The sequence below is a fragment of the Lycium barbarum genome, chromosome 8 (genome assembly GCF_019175385.1).
Source record: "Lycium barbarum isolate Lr01 chromosome 8, ASM1917538v2, whole genome shotgun sequence".
NCBI classification, from domain to species: Eukaryota; Viridiplantae; Streptophyta; class Magnoliopsida; order Solanales; family Solanaceae; genus Lycium; species Lycium barbarum.
Genome location: NC_083344.1, coordinates 39,177,015 through 39,204,034, shown reverse-complemented (window position 1 = coordinate 39,204,034; position 27,020 = coordinate 39,177,015). Strand labels below are relative to the sequence as shown.

At 38.0% G+C, this 27,020-nt stretch overlaps 1 long non-coding RNA gene across 2 annotated transcripts in view; it reads left to right on the top strand.

The window, feature by feature from the left end:
* The first annotated feature begins 14,865 nt into the window (after positions 1-14,865).
* The window catches only part of LOC132605056 (uncharacterized), a 54,651-nt gene continuing 42,496 nt past the window's right edge, over positions 14,866-27,020 (top strand). For both annotated transcript variants that reach the window (XR_009568995.1, XR_009568994.1), the window contains exons 1-2: positions 14,866-15,027; positions 15,405-15,465. This is a non-coding gene — a long non-coding RNA (uncharacterized LOC132605056). The remainder of the gene's footprint in view (positions 15,028-15,404; positions 15,466-27,020) is intronic.

Genomic DNA, 27,020 nt, shown 5'->3' with positions numbered 1-27,020 from the left:
GGCATATTTGAAGTTGTACCTTGACAAGACACCTTATAATCAATTTTGATAATTCTTATTGAGAGACACAAACTGAGTAACTGTTCCTACATTGATTTAACATGATTTTCAGGACTGATTTCTTTATGCATTATTGAACTTTATTTTCATATTAATTGTTGTCCCTGAGGCAATCACTGAGTACGAAGTACTCAGGCATATCATTGTTGTTTTTATGGTATGTTTGTTAGGTAACGGTGAAGAGTAGGTTCTTGATACTCCGGGCGTTTATGAAGGACTTGCGGCTGCTGCTGATTTGGTGAGCCCATACTTTCATTCATGGGACACCCTATTTATTTAATTCCATTTATTTATATTAGTTTCCGGGCTACGTCCTGGTGAGTTAGGAATTTATTCCTTATTCACAGAAGCTCCTTAGTATACAATCGAATGTGGGTAGAAGACGAGCTGTTGTTTAACTCTTTCGGGCATACTATCATATTTTGGTTGAATTATTTAAATTATAAAGACTTTCGCTGATTTAATTCATATATTCATTATTTGTTACATTTATTTTGTAAACTGTTGGAGGCGTATATTGAACATGGCGGGTTCAAGCGTTATTATTGTGTTGTTTAGGTTCTTCCGATGTTGTTCATGAAGTTGGATGTCGGTCACGTCTAGGGTGGGTTTTGGGGCGTGACAATTAGAGCTTTAACTTGTTACTTTCTAAGTCATGTGACAAAAAAAGGCCACGCAGCAAAATAGATGTGATATTTATTAGTAAAGGTACCTTGAACTATCATACGAAGGTGATCAAGGTCACTTGGTTGTCTTATGAATAAAAAGGGAAGGAGAGTAGGTGTTCGGGTGGAGATCAATTATTACGCCGATATTGCTAGAAAACCATAATCAAGGGCTTAGGAGTGTGCTAAAAGTCCTACAGACGTAGACATAAGGGAAGTATGAGTAACTAGGATAGCCTAAGGGAAATTAGAAGTGTGTGAAATTGTTGGAAATTCTAGATGATTGTGAGAGATAAAGCAAATTGGCGTGGCAAAGAGAGAGAACGGGTATTACAGCTATAGAATTAGGAGGAGTTCAAATAGTGTTGGGGAGACTTTATGAGTAAGGTGTTAGTAAAAGATATGCACGATACCTTATAGGTGGTTATGTTAAATCATATGTGTGCCCTCTAATTGAGGTTGCGATGTGTTAAAGATACTGAAACAAGGTATTGAAGTCCAAGTGGCAACTGCTACAGGGCAAGTTGACATTATTTTCTCCAAAAGTTAGAGTTGGATGATCGTGATACAATAGCATCAAGGAAAATAAGAAAGAATGAGTATACGGGAGTAAGAAGATTAGGGTGCCCTGAGAAAAGGAGAAATGTAAGCAGCGGAGGTATGTTGCTAAAAAGGATTAAGTTAAGCTTCTGAGAGAAAACCTCAGGATGACGATAGCAACAAGGATCCATTTGGATGAATCTCGAAAATAAGTAAGCAGGATGAATAAAGTATGGCAATATGGAATAAAAGACGAATGCGAAGATTCCGAAACAGATCTTGATAAATAGGTTTGAAGTAATAACGATAGACATGGATATAATCTGAAAGGGAATAATCCGCAAAAAGTGTACTTTGTGCGGATTTCATGATAAAAACTGACAGAACACTAGAAGGACTATGATGCCTAACTGTGATGCAAACTGTTACACCCCGTACTTCGGAGAAACACTGTTAAATTTGAATGTAAGAATGTCGAGTTACGACTAGGTAAAACAACTTTGGAGTATGAGGAATGAGGCATTATTAAGTATATTGTTTAAATAATGGATGATTATGATCTTGTAAGTCGTAATCGGGAAAGAGTATTTTAAAACACAAGAATATGGTCATTATCATGTATAATACGTGATAAATATCATGTATGGAGGGTTTCGGAATATTTCGAGATCGAGCAAGTTGAAGAAAATAAGTTCGACGAAAATTTGAGAAATGCTGGACAGATTTTTAGTCAACTTTGGAGGGGTAGATCTCTATGCATATTTGGAGTTTTAAGGCGTTTCAAAAGCCTAAAATGAAGTTCGTCAAGTCTAGTTTATGATGCAACAAACCACTCATCGATAGGACGTCGGAGTAGAGAATTATAGACGCTACAAACTGAACTGTCGCGCAGAAACAGCACTGCTACAGCACTGCTACAGTACGCTACAGCACTGCTACAATACTGTAGCTACAGTGACGCCGTTTCAGCCCTTATAAAAAGGGGCAAACCCCCATTTTTATCATCTAAAAACTTCTCAAATTTTCCAGAAAATTCAGCAACAAAAAGGGGCCTAAATCTCACATAAAAGTGAGGATTGTGAGTGAAATTTCAAGCTACGAAGTACTAATCGAAGTCCGGGCAACGCAAAATCACGAATATAATTTTGTTTGGAGTTAGAGGAGCATGGGAACAATAAGATGTTGAAGAATTTGCTACTTTCATAAAAATAAGGTAAGAATCAATTCCTTTTTCTTATGTTATGAAGGTTTGTTTGTGTTGTAGTATGTAGAAATGAGTAGCATTTATGGAAATATGGAAGTTTGCAAAGTGGGTGTGTATATATGTAAGTGGCCATATATGTATATTGTTGTATAGGTAATATGGGTTGAATTTTATGTTGTATTCTAGTTGTGGTTATGGTGGAATTCATATTGGAAATGGAAGTTGAATGACTTTGGTTGAGGTTGGAAATATGGAATATAGCCATGTGGTGTATAGAAGTAGAATGAAAATGGATTAATTTTGTTTAATGTGTTAGTTGTGTTGTGGTGAACCTTATGATGTAAATGAAGGTTAAATGGCTTAAGTTGGCATTGAATTGGAATGTAGAAGATTATGTCACTTTAGAATGATTTTGTGATATTATGGAAATGAAGTTGTTAAGATGTGAATTATAATTATGGTTGATGAAATTGGAAGATGGAAATATGTTATGGATATGTAGGTTGAATATTAGAAGTTTTGGATGAATTATGACTTTGGTGGAAAGTTTGTATATTTTGTATATCTTATGAATATTTTGTGAAAATGATATGAAATGCTTCCGAATTATGTTGTAATGATCTTGATTAGTAATGAATACGAGAATGTTGATATTGATTGGAAAATACGAAGTTGGAATGAAGGCTATGACGTTATGTTGGAAAGATGAATAATTATGTTATATTGTGTTTTGTAGTGATTATTGTTGTTGTTGGTGTTGTTGTTGGGTTGTTGTTGATTGTTTTGGCCGAGTTAAATTCTCGGGGATGCTATATGTATAGGGGAGATGCCGCCCAAATTTCTATAGGCAATTATGGATAAAGATTGAATACTTAAAGATTGGAAATTGAGAATTGGTAAATGGGACCAATTGCAGATCTTGGGCGAAACGGGAATTGAATTTGGAAAGGCGTAAAGAGCATACAAGGTATGTAAAGCTATCCCGATTCTTCTTTTGGCATGCCCTAGGTGTACTAGGATCGGATTTGAGCCTCGGAAAGTGTTCTGCTCATCGGAATCCGCATTTGAAATTACCCCTTTTTCATTCAATGGAATTGAACCCTATAAGTATGCTTTATTGAAAGAATTGTGCAAACTTCCGTAAATTGTCTAGAAAATTATGAAATGTCCCCAGAACCCCCGTAGATGACTTTATAAGCTTAAAATACATAATTTGAGCCCACCGCTTCGTTTGTCCCGAGGTGGGCCCACTATTTCCGATTTTACCCTTTTGTGTTTATGACTTGTCTACGAGCTGCTTTAAAGGAAATGTTTTAACTACTCCTCTAGCTATTAATTAAAAATTGTTTAAAATATTCCGTTAAGTCTTGTAATTTTTTTTGGAACTTGGAAATGATTTCAGAAAGATTATGCATCCGTAATCCATTATGACATCCGAAATATGCTTACTATAGTTCTGTCCAGTTTCATCATTTCGATTTGTTATTCGATATGCTTCATTGAGTCTCTGGAAATATATGATATTTTATACTGCATTTAGTTTCTCACTACTCCACTCGTGGATGCCTCAATGTTTCCCCTACTGAGCCCGGGCCAGGATATGTTCTCAAGCGACTTCTACTGCATTGTTCGCCGTGCCTCGATGTGAGGGGGCAGGTATACATGTACATGGGTTGTGGAGTATGCTGTGCCATGTACACTATTCTGATATGATATGATATGATCTGATATGGCCATCTGATATGATATGCTATGTTACGGGGTTATTCCCCTTTTCTGATCCTTATGTGTTGTGGCACCAGTGTCGGGGGGTGACCACGTTCTGTCTGCCGAGTCCCTTGGCAGGGGCCGGATATGATATGGCATATGTTTTTGTACATACTCTTCATGTTTTGAAAATATGCATTTGATACTCTGGACATCTCACTCACATTTCTGTACGTTCTGTTCCGGTTATGATTTTGTTCCGTAATGGGACCAGGTATGACATACGTTTCCTGTAAGTACTATTTATGCTTTATGATCAGCATTTTGCTAATCTGGATATTCCGTTCATTTTTCTGTACCTCCTGTTCTGATTATGACTTTGTTTACTACGTTCCATGCTTTACATACTCAGTACATATTTCGTACTGACCCCCTTTCTTCGGGGGCTGCGTTTTCATGCCGCGCAGGTACAGACTACAGATTTGCTGACCCACCTGCCTAGGACACCTATTCTGCTATTCTGGAGCGCTCTTTTGTCCAGAGCCTATACTCTGGTACAGTCTGCTGCTGTTGGATATATGTACGCTATTTAGGGGTACGACGGGGCCCTGTCCTGTCTTATGTTTCTGTTATGTTCTGTAGAGGTCTGTAGACATACATGTGGGTTCTGTATATGTTTTGGGTTGCTATGATTTGTGATAGCCTTATCGGCTTCCATGTGCTATATATGTTCCTCTGTGACACTAGTAATGTCGACTGACTTTTATATTTATATAATCTGCTAGTCTGCTGGTTTGGATTATTGGGTATGTTTGGGTGTCCAGCACGGACACTAGTCACGGCCTACGGGGTTGGGTCGTGACACAAACAAGTAGCAAAAAATAATTACGGGAAAAAATGCGCTAAGCTAATGAAAGGACGAGTCGTGGAAATGAATGGTGCGGAATATCAACTTTTAATGGTAAAGTATAGACATAAATTGGAATTAAGGACCCAGATCAAGGAGAATTTCAAGGATATTAAGAAGATAGTCGTGGAAAAAGAGTAGGGTTAAAGAAGCATGGTATAGTCGGACACTCCATTAGGGGCCTAATGAATTTCGATGTCCCAATTAATTCATTAGCCTAGAGGATTACTAGTCATAAAAGGTAGAAGAGAAAAGATAATAAGGAAGGTATTCAAATCGTATCCGATGCGTATAAGCATTTTTATTTGATACAAGAACTCAACTAAAAAAAAAAGAAAAAAAAATAAGGGAAAATAAGTTAAACCATGCGATGAAAGGAACTCCGGTATTAAATGGAATAGAGGAGTTGAAGGGCTACAAAAGTTTGTCGGATGACTACTAAAGGCGGTTAATACTCGAAGGTTACAGGTATATGAGAATATCCTTTAAAATGGAGGGAAGACAAATTCAGTTCTAAGTTGAGCTACAATATTCCCAAGTTCAAAAGGGGGAAATGTACTGGCTTGAAGAAGCCAAACATTCGAGATGAACCAATATATCAAGAATGCGCTAAGGAAAAATGAGAATGGACTAAATGCAAGTATATTATGAGACAAACGTGAAAAAGGAGGTATGAAAAAGGATGAAGGTTTAGTGAACCAAAGAAGATAAGTTTTTTCAATGCTATACATTGTATTCCCGACCATGACTCAGATCACTCGCGCCGAGGAAATTTAGGAACATTTAGATATGCAGTAAAGTACTCCAAGGGGGTAGCAGAAGGAGTGGGGAAGGCCGCAGGTGACTAGGCATAAGTATAAAGGACAATCGGGATTACAAAAAAAAGCACTAGAAGAAATGAAAGCTTTGAAAGAGGAATATTTATAAGAAGTTCATTAATCTCCAAAGGAAAGGAAGATAGTGTGCCTATGGATAGCAGGACAATGGTACTGCTTGAGGTTTGGGAGTACCTCGTAAGTTGTGAAATTTCAAGCTGCTAGTTATATCAATTGTGATAGTGTATGACATAGAGCCATATAATTAACCACCATACTGAAGTGGCTAACAGAATGGTGCAAGGATGACGCTAAGAAGCCGAAGGATACTGGAGGTTGATTTAAGTCTCAATTAGTCACCGGTATAAGCGAGCCAAGGACTTAAGGAGGGAAGCATACACGTATTGAAAAGAAATTATGATTAGGTAGGATTTTATCTTAGTTCCATGTTCATGAGTTTATTTTGTAATCATGCAATGTTGTATATTAAGGAGATCGCACGACTTCATGGTGTTCCAGTATCCATTAACACTGATAGAGGAGCACAATTTACAGCTAATTTTTGGAAGTATTTTCAAGAAAGTCTGGGGACTCAGGTAAGACATAGCATAGTGTTTCTTCCACAGACTGATGGACAAGCCGAGTGCACTATTCATACCCTTGAATATATGTTAAGGGCATGTGTGCTAGATTTTGGAGGCCATTAGGATGATCATTTGCCTCTTATTGAGTTTGCATACAACAATAGTTACCACTCTAGTATTCAAATGGCCCCATATGAAGCTCTATACGGGAGGAAATGTAGATCGCCCATTGGATGGTTTGAAGTAGGGAAAACAAAGCTAATGGGCCCATACTTGATCCAACAAGCGGAGGAGAAGATCAAGCTTATTCAAGATCGATTATTAACAGCCCAAAGTCGTCAAAAACCTTATTCTGACAATCGTCGACGAGGCTTGGAATTCCAAGTTAACGATTTGGTATTAATGAAAGTATCACCGATGAAAGGTGTAATGAGATTTGGCAAGAAGGGCAAGCTTAGTCCCCGGTATATCGGGCCCTACAAGATTGTGCGCAAGGTAGGCCAAGTAGCTTATGAGTTAGATCTGCCCTTGGATTTGGAGTCAGTCCACCTAGTTTATTATGTGTCAATTCTTCGTAAGTGCGTGGGAGATCCTCCAAAAATTATGCTTGTAGAAGATGTCCAAGTTACTGAGAAATTGTCCTAAGAAGATGTACCCATTGCTATTCTAGATATGCAGGTTCGGAGACTCAGAGCCAAAGCCGTAGCCTCAGTTAAAGTCCGGTGGAGAAATAATAATAGGGAAGAGATGAGTTGGGAAGATGAAGAAGATATGAAGTCCAGGTACCCATTTGTTTCCACTCCCAAAAGAGCTCCAGCTAGAGACACCATTATCCTCAGGTATGTGATGCTCCTTTGAATGATTTCTTGGTCGTGTGTGGCCAATATGGGTATTGATGTTGTAGCCCTGTGAGCCATTGCATATATTGGGTTGTTATGATGGAATGGTAGTGCTGCAATTACAGAGGAAACTCTGGCAAAATCTTCGTAGAAATCCCTAAGAGCTTAACATTCGAGGACGAATGTTCCTGAGGGGGAGGTATATTACATCTCGAAATGTTTTTGCGTCGTTTGCGTCGTAAGTAAATTAAAGTAAGCTCGAAGAGGTCATGGAGCCCTTATAGTTTGTGCCTAAAGGTTCCGGGACCAAGCAAATCGAAGAAAATAAATTTGTCAAAAAACAATTGGAAAAACAAAGTTGGCAGAATTTTGGGCAGATTTTTAGTCAACTTTGGAGGGGTATATCTCCTAGTATATTAAGAGTTTTAAGGTGTTTCAAAAGCCTCAAGTGAATTTTGTCGATTCCATTTTCCAACGCAACAAATCGCTCGTCAATATGACATTGGAGTAGAGAATTATAGACATTACAAGTTAGGCGGACATAGCAAAAACGCGCTGATACAGTGCTTCTACAGTGCGTCCGACTTTAGCACACTATGTAAGGGGCAGAACCCCATTTTTTCTTCACAAAAATTTCCGAAATGCTCTAGAAATATCATCAAACATATGAGAGCCTATATATCACATAAAAGTGAGGATTTTGAGTAATTTCAAGTTACGGAGCATTAATCGAGGTTCGGACAATGTGTAGTCGCGATTATAGTTTCGTTTTGTGTTGGAGGTTGCTTGGAAGCAAAGTAAATCTTGAAGATCTTACTATTCCAGCAAAGATAAGGTATGAATTTCTCTTTCTTAATATCGATTTAGGAATATTTACGAGAATAAAAGTTATAGTTTGTTGTGTTGATGTTGTTAGCTTATGGATTGAGGTTTGAAGAAAGTTTGGATGGAATTGTGCATATTTATCTTGTAAAATCTTGATGATATTGTTGCTGATGTTGTTGGTATTGTTTGGGAGTTGTTTTGGTATTTGGAGGAGGTAAAGAATATAGGGGAAATGCTGCCCAAATTTTCGTAACCCAAATTAGTCTTCAATAATTAGTGCTTATAAGTTGATGGAAATATTATTAATGTATGATTAAAGGTGTATTTCTCGATATATAGGTTCGGGTGAAGGTCAAACACCGAAGTAACGGATCCTTTAAGTGGTGGCTTGACGGATAAGGTATGTAAGGAGTTCGTGTCTCTCTCTTTCCTTGGCACGAATCCAACTAGAGTATGAATATGAGCGTTCCATAATAAAATCACTCCATTCCTATGTCATGTAGCTCAACTCTTAATGTCTTAGTTATTTGATTAATTCTTGGTATATTATTATGTTCATCATCGTTAAGTTATTTCTTGGATTCAACACGAATTTCATAATATAAATCGGAGGTTCCCAACCTTACGTCACCCCGATAAAGTTGTAGCTTTCGTATGAGCTATTATGCATGCTATTTACATTATGTATATGTATATATTATATTTATTGATAGGGTTGTACGTTCCTCGGCACTAACATATTATATTTATGAATCGGGCCGTACGTTCCTCGGCACTAATATATTATATTTATGGATCGGGTCGTATGTTCCTCGGCACTAACATATCATATTTATGGATTGGGTCGTACGTTCCTCGGCACTAATATAATATATTTATGGATCGGGCCGTACGTTCCTCGGCACTAACATATATGGATCAGGCTGCACGTTCTGCAGCACTAATACTTATGTGATATACATATACACATATGTGCTTACTTATATATGATTTTTAAGATTCATGCATGTCATATTGTATGTTCTAAGTTGACAGGTTACCTTTACTCTATTTACATTTCCATCCCACTTATGTTATTGCTTCCACCTTACATACTCAGTACTTTTATCTGTACTGACATCCCATTGCACGGGGCGCTGCATTTCGTGTTGCAGGCTCTGACAGGGTTATTGATGAGTGACCGCAGTAGGATTTTCCAGCTCAGCGGTGTCAGCAAGTGCCATTACTTCGGACTTACTACTTTTGATACTTTTTCGCTTATGTAATATATGTTCATATGTACACTGTTAGAGGCTCATAGACATAGTAGGGTATGTACATATAATGTATGGCCCTGTCAGCCCTTTTTTGGGTTCTTGGTATTTTTTTGATAGCCTTGCCGGCTTTATGATACTCATGAGGTTGTAGCGACCTCGTCGGTTCGCATTTGTACATATATGTTGGATTATCAAACATTTCTATGTTGGGCCTTTTCTACGTGCAGGTGTTCTTTGAGTTACGGTATATGATGTTCAGAGTAACTGCTAAGTGAGGTGGTTCCCGGCCTATGGGTCGGAGCCTATCATACTGCTCATTGGGGTGTGACATGGTGTGGCCGCTTTTGCGAGCTGATGCTCACATTTGCAAGCTGAGGCTCGCTTTTGCGAGCCACACCTTTGCGTGGTTGAGTCTGCATTTGCTAACTGGGCCTGGTTGGCCTGGTTCGGAATTTGCGGAGTTGCGCTCTCATTTGCGAGCAAGGAAGGCCTGCATTTATGTGGGTTTTTCCCGCATTTAAGAGTGGGCCAGTTGGGGATGAGTCCGCATTTGAGAGGCTCGCTTTTGTGAGAATTGGACCGCTTTTGCGAGAAACACTGTAGGAAGAACCCTTTTATTTCCTTCTCCCCAATTCGAACCTCATTATTTCCAAACACATTTTTAGAGCTAGGATGCTCGGTTTTGGGCATTTTCAAGTGGTTCCTCAACCATCATCCTTGGGGTAAGTTTCTAATTATTTCCAAACCTTATTTAATAGTTCTTCCATTAATTTGTGGTTTAATTCTTGGTTTGGGGTACAAAGCTTAGGGTTTAAACCCAACTTTTAGGCGTATGTATTACATGAGGTTAAATGCTTAGATTTAGGCCTTTTGAACCTATTTTTGGGTTTTAGACTTACTAATCTGCGGGTAAACTATTTCCAACACAAATTTCCCTTTTCAATTTGAGTTTTCAAATAATTTGATTAAAAGGTTTTCACAAGTTGGGTTTTGAATAATTCTTGAAATTGGAGGCTCATTTGGGGTTCAATTTCCATGAAACTTAGGATTATGACTACGTAGACTATGGGTAACATGTTTCTAACTTAAAATTCTGATTTTGCCCGTGTGGGCCCAGGATCACTTTTTGGTTTGTGTTTTTGGGTTCCGTTTAGAAGTATAGCAATTTGGGTTTCCATAGAATCGTTTTCTAACATAGAATGCGTATTTGATAGACTTTGATCGTTTTGAGGCTCTCCGAAAGGGAAAGGTGTTGGCTTGAGGTATGTGGCATATGTTCAGCCTTCGAGGTAGGTTATGGCTTATCTTTTTAAACTCCTATTAGATAATCGTATGTAGTTGGTAGACATTGACAGGGAAAACATGATAGGCCTTCGGGCATGGTTGTGGTGATGAATCCACTGGTTTGGTATGGATGTTGGTACGTGGGCTTGTTGCCATGTTTGCTAATATTTGTGATTATTGATTGAATCTACCTTTGTCACTTGATATTTCACTTATCTCATGAAAAAGGGAAGGGTAATATTATCGACTCGAGTTGTGATCAGTATTCATGACATGCATCTATTGATTCTATGATTTGCGATGTTGATGAATTTGATTCCATGCATGGCATGACTTCCATTCTCATAAATGATTGATATGATGGTGAGAGAGAGTGATATCCTCCGAGGTCTTTGCCGGAGAAGGAGAGTGATTGAGAGCCTCTGAGGAGTTTGCCGGAGAGCAACTATAATTGATAGCCTCTGAGGTCTTTGCTAGAGAGCGAGAGTGGTACATGTACATTGTGGGTCCCCCATGGGTTATGGATTTGAGGAATAGCCCTTAGCATGTTTGTACGGGAGTGTAGAGCTGGCCAGAGCACTGCATTGCATCGTATTACATTCATTCATCTACTCATGACTGTTTATTTTGTGATTCACATATTCTTTCTGAATTGTTTCTTGAAGTACGATTTTGTGACTGTACTTGACTGCCTTAACTGCTTTACTTGTTGATTTATGTATCGTATATACGTTATCTAATCGTTGTTGGCCTATGATGCCTACGAATACTAGTGTTGTGCTCATACTACTCTTGTTGCACTTTTTGTTGAGTGCAGAGTTTGATCGAGGTTCCTGTTCGAGACCTCGTGACTGAGCCCGAGGCTATCCATCAAACTTTAGGGTAAGCTACTAGATGGACATGCAGCCCTGGATCTCTTCGTATGTTATTCTGTTTATTTCTTATTCTACAAATAGTATTCTATTCCAGTACTTTGAAACATGTATTTTTAGTATTCAAATAATATATTTCATTTTAGAAGCTCTAGTACAAGTTAAGACTTAGTCTTGGGATTGTATCTATATAGCAAGACTACTTAGTGTAACAAACTATAATAATTTTCGCATTACTTGCTAAGTTCTCAATAGATTTTGGGGACCTACTTAGGGGGATAGTGTAGGTATCATCATGACCCGCGAAATGGGTTGTGACACTCATGCATGTATATATATATATATGATACTACTACACACCTCCGAGCAATAATCGGAAGGCCAGACACCTATTGTGCACTATATATATATATGATGCTTTTTTTTCTTATGAAAACCACCAAAATGGTGGGTATTTATTGAAAAAGAAAAAGGTCTGTACAGGACTAGCCAAACGGCTAGTTAGAAAATAACAAGTAAACGAAAATGCAACAACAAAATATACAAAAAACAAAGCTAGAATTCCTGTAGTCTTGACTTGCATCCATCTTTCTCATCTCCAAGCTCTCACTAGATGAAATGGATTCAAATCCGTTGAATTTTCTTCAGACTGCAAGTTTGTAGCCTCACTTCTTATCATTCCCTGCTGCAAATGCAAAAACATATCCAATGTGTGCTGTCTTTGGTATATAAGCTGCATTTAGCCTCATCTGTTTAAGTTATCCAGCATGGGGATGAGCATGCATGCACATTAATACCACCAATCCTGAACTTGTCAAACAGCTAGACTAGATGCAGGAACAACTCTCCCATATCCTTCCATCATACACCTGTTAAGGTAAGCAGTTTATAAGCATTTAAGCAAATCAGTTGTTGGAAACTCTAGTGTCTGATGCATATCTGATTTTTAGATTTGGAATCTGAGCCTTATCAATGTTCAATAGTTTCCTAGCCATAGAAGGTAGCTCCTGAAAAGTGTTAAATTGTTGTGTACCTGCAAAATCAAAAACATAGTCAGCTAAAAAATCTGCCAGGTAGTTTCCCTCCATACATATGTGCTCCACTTCAACAATCTTCCCTCTTATCAATCTGTTGATTTCCTTTAAGATCATACTAATACACCATGGAACTTCCCATGTTCCTCTAATGAACATCTTCATGGATAAGGAGTTAGTTTCCACAAATAAAGGATACAACTGATGTTCCATACAATACTTAATACCTTGCTTGATGGCCACAACTTTAGCAACTAAATTATTCCCATCTGCAATCTTTTGAGCTGCTACATATACTAGATCTCCATTATCATCCCTAATGCAAAAGGACACTAAACTAGGACTTGGATTTCCTCTTGAAGCACCATCACTATTGCACTTATACCAACCACTTGCCGGCACTCTCCATGTCACAGTTGTGAACTTCAGTATTGGTCTAAACTGTTCAAAATAATCAATAATATCAAGCCACTTATGAGGGATGTTCTGCCAAGCTGAATATGTTACTTTGCATAGCAAGTGAATGTTCTGAGAAATATCTTGGATCACACTATGCATAGACATTGAACCTCCATGAAGGTTTGTGTTTCTACATTTCCATAGTTGCCACATGATCATTCCTGGTACTGCTTTAATGATAGGTTTCAGCTTATAAAGACAATTAGTATTCCACCATATTGGCACTACTTGTTTCACCTGAGAGCAAGTCATTTTTATACCAGCAGCACTGTTAAATACTTTGTAGATATATTGTGCCACTTTACCATTCAGAAATAACTGATCAATGGTGTCCTACTGTGGATTCCTGCAGCAACAACACCTAGATACTACATTTATTCCAATGCTAGCTAGCACTTCATCAACAGGCAGCTTCAACTTCCATAATCTCCATAAGAAAAATGATATCTTGAAAGGGACCCCTTTTATCCACATCTGTTTATACACTGTAGAGATATGGCCTTTTTTTCTAAGCAAATTCCAAGCACTTGAAACAGTAAACTTCCCAGAGCTAGTCATCATCCACCATGCCTTGTCCCACAAAGTTGAACTTTCCTTCATTAGAAGCTCCTCTTGAATATGATTAACAATTTCTCCTGGTAGTAGTTGTAGTAGCTTATGAAAATTCCAATAATTTCCATCTAGTAGTTCAGATACATCTTCCACACTTTTATCAATAACTTGATCAGGTAATGTATCGTACAAGGCTCCTAATTTTTTCCAGTTGTCAAACCAAACATTAGCAGTTCCACTCTTAGTTTCCCACCATATTTCCTGCTATATACTATCTCTTGCTTCTAACATCATCTTCCAAACCTATGTACCTCCCTTCCATTGGACATACTGAGGATATTGCTTCTTGCAGTATTTGTTCCATAGGTAATTGGCCCATAGTGAGTTTGAGGTTCTAAAAATTCCACCATAATTTAGCACATTATGCCTTTGACTCATCAAACAAGGATCTGATATATATATATATATATATATATATATATATATATATATATATATATATATATATATATGATACTATTACACACCTCCGAGCTATAATTGGGCGGGTGTTGTTACCCTCCAATTATTTTTATTTAATTATTCAAAATTCCCAAGTCACCAAAGGAGTGGAATATGTATCTTTACAAGTCGAGAATGATTTTACAAAATTATTTCGGTAATATTTTGCCATTTCATTTAGCAAAATATCATCAACTATATTATTGTATATCATCTTGTATATCTTGTGTATTTTACATAAGTTCAAACATATTTATCAAGGTTTTAATTCAAAATGGTGAAAACAATTATCTAATTAATTGTTTAATCTATTAATGATCAATTGATACATATTTTACTCCGTTAAATCAGGAAATTTGTTTAATTGAATAAAGAAATCAATTACGTCTTAGTTTTACAATCTATTTAGCTTTAATTGTAATCACTTTCAAAATGGCTAAAATTGAATCATCAAAATTAATGTTATGTATTAAATGTGGTCACAATTGAAATGATTGATTAATTTCTAAATTCCTAATTTGGCCACAATTGAAATGCTTGATTCTAAATTGGAAATTTAATTAATAGCCACATTTGGTAAATCAACCTTGAACATGTTATATATGCATGAAATACGTTTTTGGGCCAAAACCCTTATTTTGATCGGTCAGGCCAAGTCCGAAATGGACTGACCTAGCCCAAACACGCCTATAAGCGTGTACGTCTACCCAAACAACCCCTTTAGTTTTGTTATTTATTTGTAGACAGGGGTTTCTCTTGAAACCCTAGTGCCGCCCCAAAATCCTCTCTCTCTCTCACGTCATGTTTTGCCAGAAACGGCAAAAGATCCGACGTGGTTTTTGTTTTCTCTAGACTAGTGTGTCCATTTCGGGTAAAGCAATTAATGATTTACCCTCTCTCCACCATGTCTCAACCCAAAAGAGGTATAAACCCTCTCTTTCTCTTACATTTTCTGCGATCTACAGTTAACAATGACGAAGTCTTTAATTATCTTTGTCATTTTGTTCTCTGATTCTACGAATTTCTATTTGTTTATGCTGAAATACAAGGATTTAAGAAGAATCACTTTTCAAAACCAAAAGTCCCACATCGGTTGAAGGACTGGAATTTGGGATTTTTTAGCATATATAAAGGAACCCCTATTTCATTACACACACACACACACAAGTATTATCACAAGGGCAAAACCCAAAACCTAGAATTTCTAGCAAAGGGATCCGACTAGAATTGGAACCCTAAGCATGTTTCTTCAAATTTTGGGACTTGTCTAAGAGTTTTTATTTGCTTTTGTGTGGTTGAGTTGGGGCTTGAGGAGCAAGGTCTTCAATTTCAATCTCCACTAAGGGCTGCACTAAGAAAAGGTAATTGCTTATCCTTCGTAGTTTAATTTTTAGGTGTTTATGAATTTATGTGCTTATTTAGCTTGATTTATTTTTTGTTTAGTTATATTACTGTTTAGTTTAGTTTAAATATTAGCATGTGTTTATTTGTTTGTTAAGTCCATGTCTGAAGCTATGTGTTTGTTATTGCTATTTAATTTAGTTCAAATGTTAGCATGTATATGTATATTTATTTGGTTTCAGATAAGTATATATGTGTTCACATGTTGTTTAGCATTAGTTGGATGAGATTGGTTTAGCTTAACCATCATGATGTCTGTAAAACTTCATACTTGTTTTGCTTAGGTTAATTTGATTTGTATGTGTAAGCATGTGAATCAGCTAGTTTTAGTCAAACTTAAAATCATATGTCAATATAAGTTCAAATGTGGTAAGCGTCAGTATTAATCAAGATTCAGTCTGTTTAAATGTGTTTGTTTAGTTTAGTGTTGTTAGTTTAGTTATGTAAGAATGTTTAACATATGTATTAGGTATTTTCACGACTCAATTTAGGATTACGCGGGCACCTACCTTTCCTCCCTCGGTAGGCGAACCCTCAATCAATAACACAGTAATCAAGTGAAGACAATTTGAATATTCCAATAATTAAGTACAATTAATAGCGGAAATCAACTAACTAATAAACTCCAATATTGAAAGTATTTACAGCCGTTAAATAAATAAAGACTCTTTTCAAGTTCCCACGACCTGGTCTAGACTAGTACAAGAGCAACTAAATGATACGGATTACAACGACTCTATAAGACCCAACCTTCGTCCCGGAATGAAGTGGGAGGAGGACTTCCAATTAGGCACTGCGCATTTCCGAACATGTTGCAATCAATCACTAGAAATACTCTACACCCGAAAAGAGTGTAGCAAGAGCAGTATCAGTACAATCAACGAGTATTGAGTAAGTATCATAGGCCGACAATGGTTAGAAACACATATCAGTAAAACAAGTCAGAAATAAACATGATCAGCAACTAAATCAAGTCCTACGTCTATTTACCGCACGATATGACACAAAGAACCTTAACTCATTCACCTTCTGCTAATAACCACAAGCCAGATCCACAGCAATATCACGACAATCATATATCATTACCATTCGTTTTTAGTCTAGGAGTCAACTCTTCACTATGATATCTTTAGTTTACATCCTTTAGAGGCCAAACATACAACTGATCCTACGAACAATCCACAAGACAACCAACCAGTAAAGGTCACAGATAATCGAAGACAAGTATACATCATCGCCTAAGTAGCATCTACTCCCATTTGTGCCAAGTCTCAATATATCAACCCGAAATCCAACATCACAAGTAAACACAAAATCATCTCAAACAAGCCATAATGCAATGCAATGCAATGATGTATGAATGCAATGCAATGTCATGCCAATGCTGTGTACACATATACTCCGGACAGAAATATCGACATCTCGGTTGCACAACCCAGTGTGACTCGCGAAGTCTAAGTGCCACCCGTCCCGGATCTTTGCCTAACAGACAGATGGCACCACTCTGGGAGACCCGCAGAGTCCATGCACTCACTCAATCAACGATTCCGGAACTAACATCAGATATCGGCCTCTCACGTCACTCAAGTAAAATCGAGTCCAGCTAGTCAAAGTGTTTCATCAAATATCATCAGTATCTCAACAGTGTATCATGAAAATGAGAGTGTGTGCAATGCATGTATCATCATCAATAATCATTCTCAATATCACAAGTACCAACAATGGTACGCCAATTATATATCTGAATCACAAACACCAACAATGGGTGCGCCAACAATATATCCGAATCACAAACACCAACAGTGGGTGTGCCAACAATATATCATCAATATCTACACAAGTAATACAAAATTCTATCCACGTATTAACATCAAATTAAGGTACCACCATAACACAAACAAGTTGTAACAACAATCCTCTATACCAATTACTCATTAGTGCCATCAAGCCAACACAATACGTCAAATTAGTCGCAATACAATAGTACCGCTCTTCCTTTATTAGCCTATTAGCTTAGTACAAGGAAATTCACTTCCTACTCACAAGGCATTCGTTCCAACTCAGTCTAGAACTCAATCGCAACCGTTGGTACATTTTATCCTTCCGTTTATCAACTAGATTCACTATTAATAGCATAACACACTTAATCACATATTACAGAAATACTCATCGTGAGACACAAAAAATAGGTATCACCCACTACTCCCAAGTCACATAAAATCCACCGATACTCACGAAAACCAAATCAAGCATCCTAAAGAATCTACAGGCCACAAGACCGAACATAAAAATAACACAACAATACCATCCTAGAATTCCATCCCAAATCTCCAAATTCCTACACATGAATTCTCTGTTCCTTCTAATATATGAATATGGGAAACTAACCGGAGTCTACCGAAAGAAAAGCCATAACCTACCTGGCAGCCGAACAGGTGCCACGAACCCACACATTGGCCTTGTCTTTCGAAGCGCCTCCAAAGAAGCAAACTCTATTCACATGCAAATTCTATGTACGAAACCATGAAGAATGATATCCATATTTACTACCTTCTATTCGGGTTAAATTCAACCCTTTAATTTAGGAAAAACGGGTCTCAAGGCCAAAGCGAAAATTTATGGTCAAAATACCAAATTCAATACCAAAAGGTCAAAACCCATTATTATAATCATAGGAATACTCAATTAATTCTCACAATCATCATTTATATGAAAACCCCCAAATTTGGGTCTAAGAACCCAGACTTTGATTCAAGAAATTCAACTCTAGAATGGAAGATTATTGATTACCAATCCTAGATATAACATTATCTAGCATGAACGACAACAATTACGCATAACTTAGGAAGCCAATTCGTTTTTAAGACCTTTTTAAGAAAAACCCCATAAACCCTCTTTTGATTGTAAGGATTCTATGGTTAGATTAAGGAGTAGCGAATGAAGCTAAATGATTATGTAGACAAGAACCTTACCTAGTGGAGAGATAGGTGGAAAAACCTTAAGTTCGCCAGTCTCTAGCCCTTAGAACGAAATAAGAATAATGACTAAATGTCTAAGGTTTTTACAAATATAACTGTATTATGGTACAACGATACCGCTGGGGCGGCAACAACGGCCATCGTACAGCCCCAACGGTTCCAAGAACGCTACGGCGGTCTAGCCACATATCTCCGAATGTCGTTCCAGCAGCACCCTCACTGCCCCAGCGGCACCACTGTAGCGGTCCTGGTGCCGCTGCGGTGGGCACCAGTTAATCAGAAACCAGAAATAGTTCAACTTTTTGGAAAATCAACCCCGAAACTCGATTATCATTCGAGACCCAATACACACAAACAAAATATGCAGATATATATAAAAATGCGCTACGAACTCACTCGCGGCTTTGGATTTCCCGATTAAGGTCTTGTTGACCAATTCAACTCTCGGTCAAAGGTTGTCACTTAAGGCAAGATTTCTCGCAAGTCAAAATAAACACTAACGAGGCTCGAAAATAGTCAACAAGGGAAAAATCACGCTAACGACCAAGTGGCTCGTTACATCAGATACCAATTAAACCATCTCTCATCCTCGAGCGACAACGAAGAGAGTAGACGCACTGGCGGTAACCAAGGATATCGTAACGCACACCACGCGAAGCCTTCACAAAAAAGACATACCAAACAACACTCGCTCACCTCATTAGTCAAAACTTCTTATACATAACCAAGGACCCAAATCCTATGTAGCCATACTCGAAATGCTTCTTAAAACTGATTCTTGAACAACATAGCCGCTTTCCAAAACTCTTTGATTTAACATAACCATACCCTTGAAGCAACGACGGACCCCTCACATATATTCCTCAAAACAACACAAACTTAGACATAAACATAATCATAGTCCACTGGGAAACCATCTGATCACCCTAGGACCATTATCAAACAAGAACCTCCTCTTCTCAATACTAAGCCCACAACACATCATCATACTAATAGGAAAGCTGACCCCGATAAAAATATCAATCTACTCACAATGACCCCAAGCCAGCTGGAACTCGTCAAACCCATGAAGCTGATTTCCTGTAACCCATGAATTCTTTTGAGCATATAGCCGCAACTCATCAAGTACTAATACAAACCACCAAGACCCGGAACGAATGCACTGATCCTGAGTATTATCCATAACTTCAGAAAGGACTCTATATTTTGAAACTAATCACGGTAGTACCATTCACAATAAATCAGGTCTATCGCTCTCAACTCCAAAAGCTAGATCACATCCAAATGATCCAAAAAGTACCGAAGAACTAATCCTGTAAATGCAACCTCGAGTTTCTCAACCTTACCCATACACACATCAGGCATAATCCGAACTGTCAGACGCTACGAACCGGTTGTCTCATGCAACGATCCTTTAAACAGCGGAACTCCATTGTAAAACTCTTTAATCCGTAATGTTGCCGAAAGTATCAAATCTCCTGACCTTTTACGACAGTTAGCATAACAACCTTCAAGTCCTTAATATCCAACATCATCCCATCAATGCTACTCATAACATAAAACACTTACCACAATACGTCCTCGTATCGAGAAAACTGTGCTAGCTCTCACATAATAAGAGCATTCACAAATCCTTTTGCTTAACCCACACTAACTCATTCAACAGAGTATTACGAAACTGACCACTGAGGTATCATACAAGTCACTTCCGATAAAACTCAGCATGTCGGTTACCTGAATCTTACTTCTAACTTAGTCACTGATCACAAACCTTACGAAATTTCCCTTATCACTAGTCCATATCCATAGATTTACCTTCTCCAGATTACACAGTAGTCACAAGCTCACCTAATCCATGCTAGAAAACGATACCACAAACCAAAATAGACTCGAGTAGTTCCCAAGGATATGCCTCATCCTTGCCAACTATTAATCAACTATAACTTCATCAATCCATCAATTTCCATCTCAAACAAAATCACAATCATAGATACCGCGACAAATTCCTTGAATCCACTTTATTGAATGCCGAGTAAGCATAAGTCTCGCAAACCAGCGGAAGCATTCATAGAGATCGAATAACACATACACTATGCACATTAGAGTTCCCCTTAACACATCAAACTCTAGCTGAATACCGTCTCACCACTCGAGCGATTAACCCAACAACTCAACCAAAAAACCATACCAATAATAGCAGAAACTGGCCAAATCCAATACAAACAAATACGAAACTCTCAACCTTAATCTGATACCGGATATAACACTTGATAGTTACTTGGTTACTAGAATCTCACTCTCGTACGACACTAAGGTCATTCTCACAAATCAACCACTGGCTCCCACTGGCCCACGACATAACTACATTCATCGACTCCACTTTGATTCCTGATTCCTTATGCATAATTTACCATGTATGAGGTGACATAACCCTCGATGCGACTAACTAACCTTGATCCCACAATGTTGTCACGCCCCAAAACCCACCCTAGACATGACCGGCATCCGACATCATGAACAACGTCGGAAGAACCTAAAAGATGCCCAATGACACTTGAACCTGCCAGGTTCAATAATCATTTCTAACAGTTTATAAAATAAACATAAACGAGTCATGATGAAAGACTAATATCAGCGGAAGTCTTTATAATTTAAATAATTCAACCAAAACATGATAGTGTGCCCGAAAGAGTTAAACCACAACTCTTTTTCTACCCACATTCGAATGTATACTAAGGAGCTTATATGAATAAGGAATAAACGTCTAACTCATCAGGACGTAGCCCAGAAACTAACATAAATAAATGGAATCAATAAATGGGGTGTCCCATGAACAAGCATGTGGGCTCACCAAATTAGCAGCAACAACAAGTTCTTCTAAACGTTCTGAATGTCACGAACCTGCTCTTCTTCATTACCTAACATACCACTAAAAAAAACAATGGTATGCCTGAGTACTTCGTACTCAGTGAATGCCTCGCGGACAACAAGTGATATGAAAATAAAACGTAATAACATATGAAGAAATCAGTTCTGAGGATAGTGTGACACAATATGGAAACAGTTGTTCAGCTTGTTTATCTCAATGAAAGACAATTACCAAAAATGGGTTATAAAGTCCTTGTCAAGTTCGAACCTCCAAATATGCCATTTAAGTTGATCATGATTATTGACAACAGTTCAATTAAAAGATAGGAATGTCACACTTGCCAATACAGGCCCAAAATCAATCATAATGAAGGGTTGACCTTTGAGGTCCTCTAATCATAGCAGCGCATCACACTAGAATATGAAATTCAACGGTGGCTATCCTTCCCCTCGAATAGCTAGGCATAATCACACCCTAGGTAGCGAACCCGGAAGTGGCCACTCTCCCTCCCGAATGGCTAGGAATTTCACACTAGGATCCATAGTTCCTACACTTCCTTCCGAGTAGCTAGCCAAAACACAACAACCAGTTTTGATAGCATAGAAGCCAATTCATAATTCATTTGTAAGGTAGTCACATCATCAATTGTCATTAAGGTTAATTATGCCATATTGAAAGAAATAAGTCATTCCAATCAATCTTTTGAAAACGTATAGCTTCTTTACGAAAGATATACATGTCCTAATTCATCAATGAGAATATCATTATCAACTCTTAACCATCATTATTAAGCATCTCTTATAGAGGAAAACATTCATAATATCATATACACATATAGAGTTTGTTACAATCTAGGTTTAATGCGGATTTTCCCTCTCACACACATTAACCACCATTTAGACATGAATTAGAGTTCAAGAAACATGAAAAAGATTACTTTTCTTTTTATTCATTAAAGAACCTTAAATGAAATTTATACTTCCCACAATAGTTTCAAAGTGATTTTCATTCGAAATATGTTTTCAAAATAGAGACATACCTTAATATGCTAAAAAAAAGTTTAACAATTCACTTTTCTAATGAAGAACGCCCAAAACCCTAGCTTGAATCACTTTAGGAAGAATTGTGTTGCAAACCGTTGTTGTGGGAGGTTAATAGGAGAATAACACGTTGTTCTAGGGTTTAGAGAATGAGGGAAATCTGATTTTTCAAGTTAAGGGGCGAATTTATGTAAATCCTACCTCGGCAGGATCCATGCCTGGCACGAAAGTGAACGAGAAATCTGAAAGCTGATTTTTCCCGCCTCGCCACCATCCTCACGAGGCATGGACTTGGGCGAGCTTAGAAAAATTGCTCTGGCCTCGTTTGCTCGCCTAGGCCTCACTTCACTGGTTTGTGGCACTCAAAATAATCCTAGCTTGCCCTATTTCTCGCGCAGCAAGACTTAGAAATGAGCCCGGAAGTCTACCAACTTGTTTGGCTAGCTAAGGTTTGTGCTTGGAAAAACTTGAAGACAAGCCAGGACAAGCTTCCTCCTTGAATTCCTATGCATGCAAAATCCTTAGTACGAACTCCATATCCACCATACGAATCAACATACCCTCGAATCATGGACGTGGCTTAGCTTAGAGGTATGAGGAGTTACAAACTACTTATCACATAAATCATCCCGAAATGTTTCACATAACAAAAATATGATACGCCAACCCTCATTTATTCATTCACACTTAACCTGAATCTACGGAATGTTACATTATCCCCCCTTAGGATCATTCGGCCGCAAATGAAAGTATGGCTTAAGGTTTTCACGAAGATCAAGAATAATCAACAACCCAAGGTTTTAACACGTACCTGAAATAGGGAATAAGTGAGGGTATCTCTTATCCATGTCCTCCTCTGCTTCCCAAGTCGGTTCTTCTGTATTATGGTTTCGCCATAACACTTTAACCGATGCTACATCCTTCGTTCTCAACCTTCTAACTTGGTGATCCAAAATCTGAACTAGTTCTTCTTCATAAGACAATGATTCATCAATCTCAACGTCTTCATGGTTTAACACATAAGAAGGATTAGGTTTATACAACCTCAACATCGAAATGTGAAACACCGGATGAACCATGGACATCTCAACCAGTAACTTCAACTCATAAGCTACGTTCCCAACTCTTCTAGTAATATCATAAGGGCGAATGAAATGAGGACTAAGCTTGCCCTTTCTACTAAACCGCATTACTCCCTTCATCAGTGACATTTTCAAGAATACCTTGTCACCAACAGCAAACTTTAGCTCACGTCGCCTCAAGTCCGTATAAGACTTTTGTCTATTCTGAGCTGTCTTGAGTCGTTGCACAATAAGATTAAATTTCTTGATTGCTTCATGAACTGAGTTAGGACCCAACAATTCTACTTCAGTTGGCTCAAACCAACCAATTGGAGACCGACAACGCCTCCCATAAAGAGCCTCATAAGGAGCCATCTGTATGTCACGACCCAACCCCGTAGGCCGTGACTAGTGCCCGATCTGGGCACCCGAACCCATCTATCAAATATTATCTCAAATTCTATCAACTCATTCTAGTATATGGCGGAAGCCGACAAGACTTTATTTCAAATTTAGGTAATTTCCAGAAAATTTCGGCAGAGTTTCCTTTGTTTTACGGACTATCCAATATACCCTGCATGTAGAAAATACCAACAAGAGCCACACAGGGCTAACCAAGCAATATATAAACATATGCGGACCGGCCGCCTCGACGTATAGGATCGCCCAAACAACATATGCGGACCGGCCGCCTCGGCGTATGGGATCGCCCAAACGACATGTACATACATCCATACAAAAAGACCCTAACCCACAAACATGTTCACAGACCTCTAAACAGACCGACAGAATCATATGACGGGACAGGGCCCCGCCGTACCCATGAACGAATATATACAAATGCACTAATAAATATATATACCAAAAGTATAAGCTCCGGAAAGAGAGGAGCACTCCGAATAGCAGAAAGGGTGTCCTAAACAGGTGGATCACCAGGCTGTACGTCTGTACCTGCGGGCATGAAACGCAGCCCCCGGAGAAGGGGGTCAGTACGAAATATGTACTGAGTATGCAAAGCAGAAGGTACAGAAATAAATCTGAATAATAATCGAATCAGATATATAGAAAATAATACATATCAAAATGTTTATTTCCAAAGTATAAATTATGCATAGGGCACTGGAAAATGTGGTCGCCCGCCTGTCGATGGCGCCACAACACAGCATAACACCAAAAAGTTTCAAATCTCCGAATCCCCGTCACACACCACAACACAGCATAACGCCAAACACAGCATAACGCCAAACATAAGTGGAACCCGGCCCTCGAGCGAGGAGCACGGTGAACCATAAACACAGCATAACACCAGAATGTATCAAAAAGCGCACGACAACAGAACCGGCGAACGATATCATAGTAGGCACGAGCGGAGTAGTGAGGAATCATATGCATAAAATCATTATTATAAATCCGAAGGATAAGTAAAATAGTCATATTCGAAATCGGAATGATAATTATCACTTTTTGATTCAAAGTTGTCGAATTTACATAAAGGGCATCGCGGGACCCACGGACGAGTATAGACCCGAACTGAGCCCGCCTATGAAAAACATACCCATTATACATCAAGGAAACTCCTATAAAAATTATTGGAGCGATCCGAGCCTCTATGCGAAAAATATGGCATTCAGAGATTACAAAATTCCTTAAAGTGAACATTTTCTATGCGAATTTCGGAAAGCGATTACTTCAAATACATCATGGTTCATATTTCATAAAAACATACATAAGAGTGCCAAAGAATATATATATGGATCATAACATGCTCGGATCTCGAATTTGGAATTCCCTTAAAGCTCTAATCTAGCCTATGTGAAACTAAAGCATGCCAAAAGAAGGAAGGTTGCTTTACATACCTCAAACGCTCTCCAATATGATCCAACTCAAGCTAAGTCCAAACTATGATTCGGGCTTCCCACGATCTAAAAATAGGCCATAAAATGCCAAACATTAGCTAAAAGACTCTTTGGGCATTAAATTCCAATTTCGCCCTTAATTCTACAGACATTTCGGCAGCATTTCTCCTGTAAATAGGCTACCCCGAGAATTTAACTCGCTCAAAATCAACAACAACAACCACAATAACCAACCTAGTAACATTGACAACCAATCCGAAAGACAAAATACAATAATCGCTTTCTTTTCCATTTTTCGACAACTTACATAAATTGAATTCGACGACTTACCTTCAAGCTAAAATCGACGCTTATACATTCAATCATCAACCCGAATCCTTACCAAAAATATTCAAGGGCATTCTAAGCAATTCATACCACATTTCCAACAACCCGAATTGTTTTTCCAAGCTGGCCGAAAACAGCCCCAACCGAGACAGCCCTTTTTAATTTTTTTTTCTTCATTTCCAAATCATGGTTTGTATCCTCAAATTACATTCTAACAATGCTATCTCATCAATATACCAATTACAATAAATATACAATAACCTCCAAAAACAGTCCGCACATTAACAACATCATTTCGAGTCAACAAACATTCATTTCCAACATAAGATTCATAGCGACGGCGATTAAAACATTAAGCGACGTTCATTCGTTCATCGTCATATAATGTGACCCATTTCAATCAACACTATATATACACATATATGGATGATTCTCAATTGTTCTTCACCTTACAATGATCCCAATGAACTAACTAAATATTAATTTATAATTTCAATCACAACACAACAACACCCATCACACGACCCACTTCCAATCATACTATATTTCATGATTTCCAACCACTATAAGATACTACAACATGAATATAACCTTCATAACACAAAAACATAATGAATGCTTACCTTCCTTCTTCAACTTTCCGATAGCCTAGGGTTTCCAAAAGATGAAAATAATGAGTTGATCGCTCCAACGATGCTTCCACGCTAATTAGGGACCTCAATATAGTGGGTTTACATCAATGGAATAATTTTAGAGGAGCTAAAAATATGATCTTGTTTTTCTCTCCTCTTAGCCGTGAGGTTGGAGTTGTTGTTCTCCTCCTTCTTAATTTTTATTCTAAGTGTAGAAATGAAGAGAAATGACTTAGAGGTCATATTTTTAAGTTCCCACTAAAATATCTCCATGTACCTATGGTCCACACATGTGTTGGACCAATTAAATTTGGCCACACAATGTGGGGACCCCTTTAAATTCACACGGCCACATGGCCCTTTTTGCACAAGATTTTTAATCCCAATTTTATGAATTGTGGTCCCAATTTTCCCTAAGTGTTCAATGCCATCAATTTCATATATAATTTGTGTCTCAAAATAAAATCAAATGGTCAAAAGTCCCGACTTCAAATCCCGGAATAATCTTGGCCTTAAATTATCATAGTTAATCCGGGTTGTTCCAATGTATAAAAATACGGGACGTAACATCCTCCCCCCCTTAAGAACATTCGTCCTCGAATGTAGGATTAATGCTACGGATCTTACTCAAATTCGGGGGAGTTTCTTTTATAGCCATCATATACGAATGATTCACAAATCAATATAGTCAACATAGAAATTGGATTACCTGAAGGTACTGGAAATAAGTGAGGATACTTTTTCTTCATCTG